Source organism: Oncorhynchus keta, chromosome 32 (genome assembly GCF_023373465.1).
Source record: "Oncorhynchus keta strain PuntledgeMale-10-30-2019 chromosome 32, Oket_V2, whole genome shotgun sequence".
Classification (NCBI taxonomy): domain Eukaryota; kingdom Metazoa; phylum Chordata; class Actinopteri; order Salmoniformes; family Salmonidae; genus Oncorhynchus; species Oncorhynchus keta.
This window is the reverse complement of record NC_068452.1, coordinates 24,100,944-24,114,838: the sequence shown is the minus strand read 5'-3', so window position 1 is coordinate 24,114,838 and position 13,895 is coordinate 24,100,944. Positions and strand designations below refer to the sequence as shown.

General features: G+C 40.9%; 1 pseudogene; it reads right to left on the bottom strand.

The window, feature by feature from the left end:
* Positions 1 to 3,454: 3,454 nt before the first annotated feature.
* The window catches only part of LOC118384158 (myoferlin-like), a 48,076-nt pseudogene continuing 37,635 nt past the window's right edge, over positions 3,455 to 13,895 (bottom strand).

Sequence of the window (13,895 nt, the reverse complement as noted above, 5' to 3'; positions counted from 1 at the left end):
TGTCCCTCCGCAAATAACCTATTTTTTCTAAGAGTGTACTAATTAGATCAGTATCTTTCAATGTAATAATACTAACTAACTCAAGATTTGATAAGTGTTACAAAAATCTTCAATTGCTTTATTTTCAAACATGAATTTTAGGAGGGTTGTGGGGCAGCCACCTCTCAATAGGAATGGGTATTTAAACAATGACTTTGTACTATATTAATTTAACAATGTTTGTAATTGACTTGGAATTAATTAGAATATATTATGATATAAATACATCTTCAAACGTTGATTTATTTACTTTGAAATGTATCTGTTTTTTAAAATAGTACTTTGATTGGGGACAGCAATGTGAACCACTTCTGTAGAATCACCAATACAAATTATACAATTTAATGTGCTTTTCCTGACGTGAGTTTGCTGAAAATCAGCCAACAGACTATTCAGCCAATCGATAAATTGGTGGAATTGTCTATTGATTGATTGAGTCCTGACACAGTATACAAACACAATCTATGGTAGTGACAATGGGCAGTAGATTCAAACCTATATGGACACTTTTAGCCATGTGTGCAGCAGGGCTGTGGAACTACCGCTACACCAGCCAGGTGTCAGTAAGTGATCTAAAACGCTGCCTTCGGGATCAGTATGGAGAGAAACATTTACAGTAAATCCGCAACCGCCACGTTTGTACATAATCATTGTTCTTTATTAAAACAGAAAAGCCTATTGATATAAATTAAATTGGAACACAACAGTTGTTAGAGCCATTTTGTATGCGAAAAGAAAACATTGTTATTTAAGTTATTATTCACAGTATGGAAACTGTTTATATGGAAATATAATGGGTTAAAGCTAAGATGCATCAGTGGAACCCATAGAGGTAGAAAGAGGACTCCAAATGGATAGAACCTGTTTCAGCATGAACATTGCCATTGAGGGCTTTCACCATTTTAAAGTACATTACATTTACATTTAAGTCATTTAGCAGACGCTCTTATCCAGAGCGACTTACAAATTGGTGCATTCACCTTATGACATCCAGTGGAACAGCCACTTTACAATAGTGCATCTAAATCTTTTAAGGGGGGGGGGGTGAGAAGGATTACTTTATCCTATCCTAGGTATTCCTTAAAGAGGTGGGGTTTCAGGTGTCTCCGGAAGGTGAATTGATACGCTGTCCTGGCGTCGTGAGGGAGTGTGTTCCACCATTGGGAGCCAGAGCAGCGAACAGTTTTGACTGGGCTGAGCGGGAACTGTACTTCCTCAGTGGTAGGGAGGCCAGGCCAGAGGTGGATGAACGCAGTGCCCTTGTTTGGGTGTAGGGCCTGACAGAGCCTGGAGGTACTGAGGTGCCGTTCCCCTCACAGCTCCGTCAAGCACCATGGTCTTGTAGCGGATGCACTTCAACTGGTGGAGAGAGCGGAGGAGCGGGGTGATGCTTGGGAAGGTTGAACACCAGACGGGCTGCGGCGTTCTGGATGAGTTTGTTTAATGGCACAGGCAGGGAGCCCAGCCAACAGCGAGTTGCAGTAATAAGAAGATGACAAGTGCCTGGATTAGGACCTGCGCCGCTTTGTGAAAATAAAGAGCATGAACCTACAGGAACGGGCCACCGCCTTGATGTTAGTTGAGAACGACAGGGTGTTGTCCAGGATCACGCCAAGGTTCTTAGCGCTCTGGGAGGAGGACACAATGGAGTTGTCAACTGTTTGGGACTTCCTATGGGTTAAATTAAGGAAGGATCACATAATTCCATCCAGGTAATCAGGAGGGATCAGCCAATGAATTATACTCCTGAGGAAACATTCCAGAACTGCAGGTGGCAGTAAATCCCCAACCTTGGCTTTATACCTGTTCAGACAACACACTTCAGGTGGCAGTATGCACCCTTTTAGTTTGTTTACTGACTCATAGAAGCTGAATAAGAAGAAATGGACTACTTTAAAATAAATGTCCAATATTAATGTGAGTAGACCGCTGATTGGCCAGCTCATCCTCCTCAGGAGGATGTCATCATCCTCTGAGGAAATAGCAAGCATTTTTTCTGGTTGAGATACAAGTTTGAGGTTGGGATTTTAAAGTGTTTTTTCCAACACCATTATTTGGGTATGCTTTATCAGAACATGACATTTTAAAAGTGTGATTATCACTTGACTTTCAAATTGAGATAACCCTCAATTGCACTGCCCATCCTGTCTCAGAAGCCATTATAGCACAGATACAATGATGAGCCTTCTTTATGCCTCTATGGTGGAACCAAATTAGAACAGGGGATAGATGCCTGCTAGAAAAATGCCTTCCAAAAACTAGAGTGATTAATACTGTTTCATTTGTGGACTAATACCTTTGGATTTAAACTTTTGATTTCAAGACAATCATCTATTTTACCTTAATCATTTTGTGTATCTTTTTGAGTTAGATCCCAATTAATATTTACAGAAAAACTGTCTATGCTTACATGGAAACCATACTTCATTTATTATGTGTGACATACCTGGATTTACCCAGACTGTATGACATACCTAGACATTCTGTGAGTAAATTAAAGGGGATTTTTGTTGCAACCAAGAAATGATCTCATGCCCCTACTTGGAAATGCGTTGGGGCCTTCTCTGTATGGTGTCTAAGGAAGTGGCTTTTTAGAATGTTGGGACATTGAAGACACAACAACAGTGTTTGTTGTTAGTAGCTCATTCTATCAGCGAAGACACACTCTCTATATTAGGTTTAGTAAAGCATGCATACAAAATAGCATTTGATTAAATGCAGAAGACACATTATCGGTTGAATGCATTCAGTTGTGCGACTAACTAGGTACCCCCTTTCCCTTTCCTTTCGCTTTCGGTATTTCAGGGAAAGACAGACAGGTAAGAACAGTACAAGTACAGTACAATTAAAAGGGCTGTGTGGCTACAGTACTTAATGCAAGTGAAGTGTAGCCTTGATTGATAAAGTGTAAAAATGTAAATAATGCACACAACTCTGAAGACAACGCTGATAGGAATACATTGCATAGAGTTTGTGAGGGTCTGAGTGTCAAGACTTCTGTCGCCTTATCCCTTGGACGAAGACGGGCATAGTACTCAGCTGCCCCGTAGAGTCACTCCGAAGAGAAAGGCTTCACAATTTTCATTGAGATGTAGTTCTGGAGAAGAAAGAGAAAATATTTAATTAATAAAACACATATTTTACTTTTATTTAAAGTAAGGTTAAATCCTCTGTTATATTCATATGCAGGATGCATTCGTGGAGTGGAATTATTGCATTAATTTGACCATATTATGTTGCAATTCAGCATATCAAAGGAATGATGCACATTGTCTGTTTACACTATATGAGTGAATCACATACAAACACAACAAATGTATGCACAATGTACTCACTATAGTTGCTATGGATGAAAGTGTCTTCTATGTGGCATAGATATATTCGTATTATCGATTACAAGGACACATATCTTACTGGTAGGGAGTACAGCAGGATCCCAAGGAACAAGAGCACAAGCAGGAGGACTATCAAACCAATGAAGATCCATTTGAATCTGCGCCATATGATGAACTTCATGGTCTTGCATGGACTGGTGAACCAGAAGAAGGAAGTGTCGGGGCGACTGTATGAGAGAGAAACAACAAAACAATTTTTTTTAGGGGGTAGGCCTAGGCAAGCCCAGTTTGAAATGAAGACTCTTATTGGGTGCCATGTTGTTACTGAATGTTATAGCGCTATGTAGTTTGTATGTTAAAACATTCTACTAACAGTGTACAAGCTACAATGTTATTGTCATAGGTGGTTGAAAGGTGACTTGTGGATGTTGTCTTATTTGGGAAAGTCTAGTTTGGGGTTCATGTTGGGTTTGTCCCGGCCCTTCCCAGCAGGCCTCTCTTCTACCTCCCTCTCTTCCACTATTTCCAGGGTCATCTCCACTTTCCCCTATGGGAAAACAGAGACAGTCATAAACTCTCCACAGACTTTCTCACCAATCTTCTCTGTGATCTATAAACACATTTAGCCATAAAGCTTGTGACTTCAGACATCCATTTGATGTCATTATGTTTATCAATACTGTGCAAAGGATCAAAGTGACTAAATACGGTCACCTATGAGCAGGCATTTCTGGCTATAAATTCATCCACAATGACACCTGATCCACTATGTTGAGGAATGTTGAGGAAATCTGAAATCTGAATGTTTATGTTGAGGAAATCTGTATTAACTTATTTTACATTTACATCTTAGTCTCATCCAGAGAGGCTTTCATTCATCTTAAGGTAGCAAGGTATGACAAGCACATACCACAGTTACAGTAAACACAAGGTGCAATTGTTTAATTTGGTAGTGTTCCTCCATTGATTTTGGGGGCACAAAGGTAGTCTAGTGGTTAAGAGAGTTGGGCCAGTATCTGAAAGGTCGCTGTTTCAAATACCAGAGCTGACTAGGTGAAAAATCTTACGTGCCCTTGACCTGAGCTCCTGTAAGTCGCTCTGAATAAAAATGTCTGCTTAAATGACCATTTTGTTAGTCGCTCTCATCCAGGTACCATATGAACATGGCATAAGTAATGGAACAATTTGTAACACTGCAGTAAATTAGATTTAAAACAGCAAAATATTCTCTCTGCCCGATGGCAGAATATGTAGAATTGCAATATTTTCTGTATTCATGGAAAAATGGGAAAATTAACTTAGAATATGCTATTTTTTCTCTCAGTTTCACTACAACAAGACTTACACCCAGAATGTGCTTCCTATCCTGCTCGATCATACAGGGCCACCAGCCCCGCACAGACTTCTGGGAGAACAGAGAGTTGGGCGGTGGTTGTTTGGAAGGTGTGGAGCCTGTAACCCCTGGTAACATTTTCAGACTGCATTTCTCAGGGTTCTTGGCAGGGGGGATCAGATGAAGCAGATTCAGCTCAACTGTGCCTGTGTCCCAAATACAACAAACTGCATTAGCAATCCCTTTATTTCACTGTTTCCTTCCCACATTTCCTATTCACCGTTATATGTTATGTACTGCAGACCTGGGTTGAAATAAGATTGGTTTTCAAATGCTGATGGATGTTTCTTGTTATTATCTTCATGGACAATAAATATAAATGAATTCAAACCAGTCAGTCAGATCTTTGGAGACATCCGGCGATGAGAAAAAGAGAAACACTCTGTATCAGTTAGTTTAGATCAGAGGAAATACATGTATCTTACCCAGGTAGTCATCCAGTGAGAATTTGTCATTGTCCCAAATCTGGACGATCAACTTTGGGGGAGTCCGAAACTCGGTTTGGTCCAGATTCCAAAAATGCTCCTGACAACAAACCAAACAAACACATTTGGATATAAGTCTGGAGCTCAACATCTACCCAACATATCCATTTCTGAAACTATTATTTACTGTCAAACTTTGACTTCATTTGTCAAAATGTTTCACTTTAGATAGTTAGCTCAGTTGGTAGGGCATGGCGCTTGCAACACCAGAATAGTGGGTTTGATTCCTGGTACCATACATAAAATGTATGCACAACACACATGACTAAGTCACTTTGGATAAAAGTGTCTGCTAAATAAAGGCAATAAATAATACAATAAATCTCTTCAAACACACTTTTCTGGAAACGAGGCAAAGTTGCTCTGCGGGCGGGTAGTCGAAGCCAAAGACAAACCGCCAGTTGAAGTTGCCATCACCATCCAGGGATCTGTAATGGACGTCTGTCTTCTGCTTGTCCTCCTCCATACCTGGCATCCACCTGTAAATAAATATACTTTAAAATGACTAAAACCACATTTAAACAGTGTAGTAATGATAATGGACCCACATTCATACAGTTGCTTGACTGTTTCCAGCTCACAATAATCACCAAAATGAAAGCTAGACAGTCAGGGAGCATCGGAAATTCCCAAAACAATGGCTAGAGCACTATTTTTTGCAAGTTTTGACGGCGAGGAATTACAACAAATATTCAGTGCGCCCCTTCAGACCTCGTTGAGCACCGAATGCAGCCTCCAAGGCTAAATGAGTTCGACACCACTGCTCTTGCGCCTATTTACTCGATCAACCATACATCATTATTTCTCTATCAATTTCCTGTTTGCTGTATGCCACCAATCGAGTCGGCAATGGGGCACACTCTCATGCACTCTGCAATGAAAACATTTCAACATAATTATGAAGTCAAAGTTGGTTGTGTGTATTTTTTCACATTTGTTTTGGACACCTATGTTTTCCTGCTAGAACCAGCACCAATATCTAAAGTATGTGGACAGCTGTGCACATGGTTTTCACTTCTTTTTTGCACACTTAAAATGTAGGGTTCACTGCCCTTGCTTGATCAGCAATACAGTATGATCTGTATGAGTAGCCAATCACTCAATGCTGTACCATTGAGTAGACAATCGTGCTCTGCCGTACCCTTTGACGTAAATGTCACTCATATTCTCTCCGGTGATGCTGGTCTCATCAAGTATGACATCAGTGGTGTTCCAGACGATAGCCCGCATGAAGTACCTGTTGAAAAATATCACACACTTAAAGGCTCAATCTACCATTTCAATAAACAGCCTAACACTGCCACTTTGTTTGGTAAATGTAAAGGTATGAGGTGGGAATGTAACCACCAAGTTCATAAGCAGAACTGATGCAAGAATGCAAGAACTGACAGTCTATGAGATTGACACAATTCACGCACAGTCATCCTGATTCCCATTTAAAATAGCCTTATGGGTCACCGAAATACACATTTGAAGTCGGAAGATTACATACACCTGAGCCAAATACATTTAAACTCAGTTTTTCACAATTCTTGACATTTAATCCTAGTACAAATTTCCTGTCATAAGTCAGTAAGGATACCACTTTATTTTAAGAATGTGAAATGTCAGAATAATAGTAGAGAGAATGATTTATTTCAGCTTTTATTTCTTTGATCACATTCCCAGTGGGTCAGAAGTTTACATACACTCAATTAGTATTTGGTAGCATTGCCTTTAAATTGTTTAACTTGGGTCAAACGTTAAAGGTAGCCTTCCATAAGCTTACCACAAATAGTCGGGTCAATTTTGGCCCATTCCTCCTGACAGAGCTGGTGTAAATGAGTCAGGTTGGTAGGCCTCCTTGCTCGCACATGCTTTTTCAGTTCTGCCCACAAATTTCCTATGGGATTGAGGTCAAGGCTTTGTGATGGCCACTCCAATACCTTGACTTTGTTGTCCTTGAGCCATTTTGCCACAACTTTGGAAGTATGCTTTGGGTCATTGTCCATTTGGAAGACCCATTTGTGACCAAGCTTTAACTTCCTGACTGATGTCTTGACATGTTGCTTCAATATATCCACATAATTTCCCAGCCTCATGATGCCATCTATTTTGTGAAGTGCACCAGTCCTTCCTGCAGCAAAGCACCCCCACAACATGATGTTGCCACCCCCGTGCTTCACGGTTGGGATGGTGTTCTTTGGCTTGCAAGCCTCTCCCTTTTTCCTCCAAACATAACGATGGTCATTATGGCCAAACAGTTCAATTTTTGTTTCATCAGACCAGAGGACATTTCTCCAAAAAGTACAATGTTTGTCCCCGTATGCAGTTGCAAACCGTAGTCTGGCTTTTTTATGGCGGTTTTGGAGCAGTGGCTTCTTCCTTGCTGAGCGGCCTTTCAGGTTATGTCGATATAAGACTTGTTTTACTGTGGATATAGATACATTGTACCTGTTTCCTCCAGCATCTTCACAAGGTCCTTTGCTGTTGTTCTGGGATTGGTTTGCACTTTTCGCACCAATGTACGATCATCTCTAGGAGACAAAACGCGTCTCCTTCCTGAGCGGTATGACTGCTTCGTGGTCCCATAGTGTTTGCACTTGCGTACTATTGTTTGTACAGATGAACATGGTACCTTCAGGCGTTTGGAAATTGCTCCCAAGGATGAACCAGACTTGTGGAGGTCTACAATTTTTTTTCTGAGGTCTTGGCTGATTTATTTAGATTTTCCCATGATGTCAAGCAAAGAGGCACTGAGTTTGAAGGTAGGCCTTGAAATACATCCACAGGTATACCTCCAATTGACTCAAATTAGGTCAATTAGCTTATCAGAAGCTTCTAAAGCCATGACATTTTCTGGAATTTTCCAAGCTGTTTGATTTAAAGGCACAGTCAATTTGGTGTATGTAAACTTCTGACCCACTGGAATTGTGATACAGTGATTTATAAGTGAAATAATCTGAATGTAAACAATTGTTAGAAAACTTACTTGTGTCATGCACAAAGTAGATATCCTAACCGACTTGCCAAAACTATATTTGTTAACAACAGTAGGCGCCGAAGCGAGAGAGGAGTCTGTTCTCTAGGTCAATGACCGTCTCTCCCATTTTCTCATCTCGGGTGAGCAAGTCATAGTCGTACACAGCTATCTTCAGGTCTTTGTCTCGAGGGAGGAAACAGGACAGCTCAAACGTCCTGACACAGGAGGAAGGGACGAGGTTAACTTGGTCAGATGCACTTATGTGTGCATTGTTGATTTCCCTTGACTGAAACAACTTTATACATTTCAAAATAACTCATTCATCCATTAATTCATTCATTAATTCAACAGTTTTAGTGGCATTTTGACCGTTTTCTGTAAGTGAAGGTTTTAGTTAAAACTACTACTGTAGGCCGTCATTGTAAAATAATAATTTGTTCTTAACTGACTTGCCTAGTTAAATAAAGGTTAAATATAAAATAAAAACATGTTTACCTGCCAAACTCTGGATTGAGGGTGTTTGGTTTGTAGTCATCCCTGTCACCTTTTGTTTTCTTCCCCAAAGAGATCTTGATGTAAGGGTCACACTAAAAAGCCAAAACAAACACAAATGTTGAAATATGTTATGTGTGGGAAAAGGCTATATAAGTCATGCATTTGAATGAGAACTGTCGGTTGGTGAGGGAGAGGGGCAAACTTATGTATATGTGCAGCAAAAATGCTCAGCTGAAAGTTGAAATTAATCCAGCGTTTGACATACGCCTGATCCAGGATCGCCTTGGAAGTGTTCTCAGTGTGTAGAGTCTCTTAGACTGTGTTTGTCGTCTACTCACCATGCCGTTGTTGTCTTTAGGCTGCAGGTCCATGCATCGCACCACGTAGATCCTGACCAGGCACTCCTGCAACCCGCTCTCAGGCAGCTCTCTGAACTGGCGTGGCGGGGCTGGCATCTCTGGGTCATCAGATAGGGGATACACCCGGAACGAGCCCTACAGGACAGGAGACACCAGCAGGGTCAGGGGTCAAAAGTCAGGCGAGGTGTCAATAATTAGGCTGGGTTCACATGTAAAGTTAAGAAAATAAGGATTTTTTTATCATATTTTCTATGTAATGTTGTTTTCCCCCCCACCAGCTGTATGTGCAGGGCTTTAAAAGGCCCCCAGTCCATGTCTCCTTGTTATTGAAAACAGGCTCTGGACAGAACTCCCTTGAAAATACATCTTAACAGGATGACATGTACACACGAAGGATCATACATTCCTAAAAGAAAAAGAGGTCTGTGATCATCTTGAACTCTCCGACCACTGAGGGGTCGTCGTCCTCATCCTCAGTCTTCCCCCGCTGCAGTCGGAACGTTTTACAGAAATCTGTCAGCCCTCGGAAATCTGGGACCTCCTCCAGCTCCCCTTCATATACCTGGGAAAACACACATCACACTGTTATACACATGAGGACATTTACATTTAAGTCATTTAGCAGACGCTCTTATCCAGAGCGACTACAAATTGGAGGATATATATATATATATGTTGAGGACAAACACATATCACACAACCTGAAACACACACACACACATCAAAATCCCTCGATAAAGATGAGCAAAAAAGACAGTATAAAATAAATAATACAAATACTTAGCTATATTGTTATTTATTCTAATACAATTGCTCAGGGAAAGAGGCTTTGTTAAACAAGTAATGAGAAGAAATCTTTAAAAGATAGGGGTCAAAATTATTGGCACCCATTTTCAATAGTCCAATACTTTTCCTAACATTTTAGACCATTCCTCCATACAGAATCTTTCCAGATCCTTGATATCCTTCCTCTACACTTATGGACTGCCCTCTTCAATTCAAACAGCAGGTTTTCAATGGGGTTCAAGTCCGGAGAATGAGATGGCCATGGCAAGATGATGATTTTCCAGGAGCTGTATGGAGGAATGGTCTAAGGTCTATTGTTAACAAAATCTCTTTCTCTGAACAATTACATTAAAATAAAATAATAAAACTCACCAATTTCTTTGAGCATACAATATAGCTCAGTATTTGTATTATGATGTTTATACAGTCTTTATTGCTTATCTTTATCAAGGGTGCCAATCATTTGGGACCTGACTGTATGTACAACCCTAATACACCTGAGGCGATACACACAATTCACACCAACATACATATAAGAAAACACACATTTCTCACAGCATCACCATTATACAGGTTGTCGTGTAAAACCCAGGTGGGTGTTAAATATTGATGGGAAAAGTCCTATGAACAATCCTTGTGACCATTGTAAGACAAAAGAGATTTATTTTTAAAAAACAGGGAAACTGAAACCATTCAGTCTCGGAGACAGAAGTGGGAAAACGTTACTGTACCTTTAGGGTGTCGTATCCTTTTTTGAGGTACGGCCCACACTTCTCGTGCTCTCCCACAGAGGCATAGAACTTACTCCACCAGTCAACTGCCTCCTCCTCCTGCAAAACAGGGAGACTCAAATAAGCCTCAATAACAGCACATTCAGACTCTGTCAGAAGTGTACAAGCCATCAAATCCTTGATTCCTTCCATCCTTGATAATAGGTATTCATAAAAGAAAGGACAAATCTCACCTTCTCTTTGTGGAGCTAGGAAGAAAAACAGAATAACATCATCAGAATGTGTAACCACACAACACATTTTTGCTAGCCTGATCCCAGATCTGTTTGAACTATCTTGTCAACTCTTTGTCACTCATTGTCATGCCAAGCTATTTTTACAAAACAGCAGAAACAGCCTGGCACCCAGGCTACAGTGCTGGTACATTTCTGATATAACAACACAACACTAAGACAAGCTCATACTGTAAAGTCCTTTATGAGTTTTACAGTAGCTACCTCACTATTAAGGATGGGCCTATCCTCCATGTTAATGATGACGTCTCCTTGAGTTGCTGCCATCATGGCCACTAATACAACAATACACAACAGAAAAGAAGGGGGGTAGTAGTAAATAGAGGTGGGGGGTACAGTACTTCAGCAATGTTGCGTGTGGGTGTGTGTGTGTATCTGTGTGCGCATTCGTGCATACGTTCATGCGTATTTGTGTGCGTGCATACGTGGTTCTGTTTGTATGTGTGTACCTTTGGAAGACATGGCCACCTCAGCATTGGTGACGTAAGGGTCACAGCGGAACTCCTCCAGGGAGAGGGTACACTGGCCCACAATGGGCTTCCTGCCGAACGGCCGGTGGTCCATCACCTTCAGAACGATGGGAGGGGTGTACATCTCCTCTTTGGGTAGAAGCTGGGGGCAGGGGTGTTACCAGTGATACAGAAACAAAATTTTACATATACATATTAGACATTTAACAGACGCTCTTAGCGACTTACAATTAGTGCATACACTATAGGATCAAATCGAAAGACAATCAATCAATTAAACAGAAAACATCATATCAATCAGCTTAAATGCAGAGACATTTAAACTGGTTTATCTTAATGGTTGTCAAACATCAATAATTGTGGTCCTTAAAGCTGGAATCTGTAGTGCTGATACTTCCACGTCCGTTTGAGATATTACAACAACGAACGCTGTTATTTTGGTTCTGACATCATTGCAGGAACGATAGAACATCAGAGTATGTACTATAATATTTTTTTTTTACCATGATGATGGATGCTCATCTCCTTCGTTACAAAAACATTAACAAATGTGCCTGGCGTGACCGCAGATTAGCATTTTTTTATCATGAATCATTTTCTGGAGGCAGCTCTGCAGCGTGGTCACTAGCTGGCACAGCCACAAAGTCATAAAATCCTGTTTTGAACCTAACCTTAACATTAACCACACTGCTAACCCTAATGCCTACCCTAACCTTAAATATAGACCAAAAAGCTAATTTTAGTTTTCATGAATTTTTACATTAGAGCCAATTTTGATGTTGCAGCTTGCTGAAAGGTTGCTGGATCGAATCACTGAGCTGACAAGGTAAAAATCTGTCATTCTGCCCCTGAGCAAGGCAGAAAACCCACTGTTCCCCGAGCGCCGAAGATGTGGATGTTAATTAAGGCTGCCCTCCGCACCTCTCTGATTCAGAGGGGTTGGGTTAAATGCAGAAGACACATTTCAGTTGAATGCATTAAATTGTACAACTAAGTAGGTATCCCCCTTTCCCTTTCCTATCTAAGGGGAAATTGCTCAGTTCTGCCTCCAGGACAATAAACGTTAACCTACGGGGCGACGCCAGTGACGCCTTTCAAGTGGAGTCATACCTTCACGAACAAAGGAGATTATGAATGTCTATCTGTCAACAACAAAATGCTGATGTTGTCCATCTTGTTAAGTACGCAACTCGTATGCAAAATGTGGAAATTATTTGACTTTTTTGATGGAAAAACCGGGACCAATGCTTTTGTGTTTTTATACTCTTTCATCTATCTCTGTGTGGCCACAGCCTTAATCACTTAATCAGTGTCTGCAATCAGCTGACATAGGTCAATGTTACTCACGGTCAAAGTTACAGGAAACTGTGGGTGTGTTGGCACCAAACAGTCTGGCAGCGTCCTTCTTACTGGCCTTCTCATCAACATCTACCCCCTGTAGACAAAACACAGAGGCTGAGTTTACAAAGACACCCCCAGTCTGATCTCTTCCCACTACTTGGTCTTTGGACCAATCAGATCAGCTCTTTTGCCAATAAGTGGGAAAAAGATCAGAATTGGGCTGCCTGTGTAAATACAGCCAGAGAGACAGAGACCAGAACAGGACTAGCAATGCCTTCATTAGAGAGATGGGTAATTCTAGAGTGGTGAAAGTTTAATACATTTGTCTTTATTTTATAGTTATTACTTTATCATGATCATCCATTAGGAAAATATGTGCATTGAGCTCAAGCTCATCATGACATGACATCAAGACATAATAACACAACCATGGCCCAGTCCAAAAAAATGAACCCTAGACACATAGAAGATTTTAAATGATTGGACCCTGCTGGAGCTATAATGATATTGCTTAAATCTATCCAATCCTCTTGAATCTCCATACGTGTCCAGGGACTAGGGGTTTGGGTTTGTTTCGGGATAGGGCCCATGATGGTACAGCAGCACAAATAGCACACCCTCGTGAATAAATAAATAGGGCATGAGTCAACTCTTGGTCTAATCTCGGCCTTTTGAGTGCGTTGCCAACCAGGATCACTGGGCAGGAAGGAGCAGATGGAGGAGAATAATGAGAGGATATTATAATCAAGATAACACACTAAAAGGCACTTGGCCAAATTCCATTTTATTATCATGGACTGGGTTTCCCAAAGCCTTTGATGGGTTCTGACTTTTAGATATGAAATACACGTATTCATGTCACTGAGGGAGAGAGGGGAATGTATAATGTTTACATTCTGTCAGGATATGTTGTTGTTAGCCATCAGGGATCCTATGGTAGGAGAAGAGACACAGTCTGGTACAAGTCATCATGACAGCCGTGAGTTGGGGAGGTGTGAGCAATTTGGGCAGAGGTCAGGTTAGATGAAGTGAGGAAGAACATAAATGACTTGGTGGATTGGCTGTTCCGATGTATAACGAGGTCTCAGCATAGTAGAAATGGTTAAATACCAGTGCTTGTGTGAATATGTCTTACGCAGCTGTATGACCCAGTGGTTTAATAAAGAGCTTTAATAAGCGTCTGAGTTTTTTACTCTAGAATCTAAC